Genomic DNA, 1,299 nt, shown 5'->3' on the forward strand with positions numbered 1-1,299 from the left:
AACTCAAAGATGAAGAGGCTCGAGTCGACTTGATGAGAAATGCACCGGATGAAAAGAGCTGAGAACCAACGATCGGAAAAGCAACTGCGTGAGCCTAAAGAAAAATTTGAATGGGAAGAGGAGTAATTCAAAACACCTACGTCAAGATTCCTTACCAGAGCGACGAAGGGGCTGAGGAGTAAAAAGAATTCCTACTCTCCGATATAACTAGACTCCGAAAACAGTTTTTTTTTGTAGACTCAACAACGGCCAAACTACACGATCAATCAAGGGGGCTCCTAAGGTCGGTCGAAGCTCTGATACCAACTTGTCACGCCCAATATGCGACCCTATCCAAAAGGAACTCGAAGGTCCCACCAAGGATAGACCCGCATATTGAAACACTTTTGCAAGGTGGATATCATTACATCAACATTACATAATAGATGGGGATACATACATAAGGCATACAATGCCACATGAATACAACATCACAATACATCAAAGCATCATCCGACTATGGATGAAGCACAAACAGAAACTCAAACGACATCCACCCTGCTAGCCCAGGCTGCCGACCTGGAACCTATCCCCTGATCGAAGAAGAAGCAGAAGAAGAACTCAAGCAAACAAGCATCGCTCTCGCGTCATGATCATCGCATAACCTGTACCTGCAACTATTGTTGTAGTAATCTGTGAGCCACGAGGACTCAGCAATCCCATTACCATGGGTATCAAGACTAGCAAAGCTTAATAGGAAAGGAAGGGGTAAAGTGGTGAGGCACCAGCAGCGACTAAGCATATATGGTGGCTAACATACGCAAATAAGATCGAGAAGAGAGCAAATGGAACGGTCGTCAACTAGTAATGATCAAGAAGTGATCCTGAACTCCTACTTACGTCAAACATAACCCAGAAACCGTGTTCACTTCCCGGACTCCGCCGAAAAGAGACCATCACGGCTACACACACGGTTGATGCGTTTTAATTCAGATCTGGTGTCAAGTTATCTACAACCGGACATTGACAAATTCCCATCTGCCTATAACCGTAGGCACGGCTTTCGAAAGATTATACCCTGCAGGGGTGTCCCAACTTAGCCCATGACAAGCTCTCGCGATCAACAAAGGAATAGACCTTCTCCCAGGAAGACCCGATCAGACTCGGAATCCCGGTTTACAAGACATTTCAACAATGGTAAAACAAGACCAGCAAAGCCTCCTGTTGTGCCGACAAATCCTGATAGGAGCTGCACATATCTCGTTCTCAGGGCACACCGGATGAGCCAGACATTGGGTTGGCATAGACCCTGGTTGCCCA

This window comes from Triticum dicoccoides, chromosome 3B, assembly GCF_002162155.2.
Source record: "Triticum dicoccoides isolate Atlit2015 ecotype Zavitan chromosome 3B, WEW_v2.0, whole genome shotgun sequence".
Taxonomy (NCBI): domain Eukaryota; kingdom Viridiplantae; phylum Streptophyta; class Magnoliopsida; order Poales; family Poaceae; genus Triticum; species Triticum dicoccoides.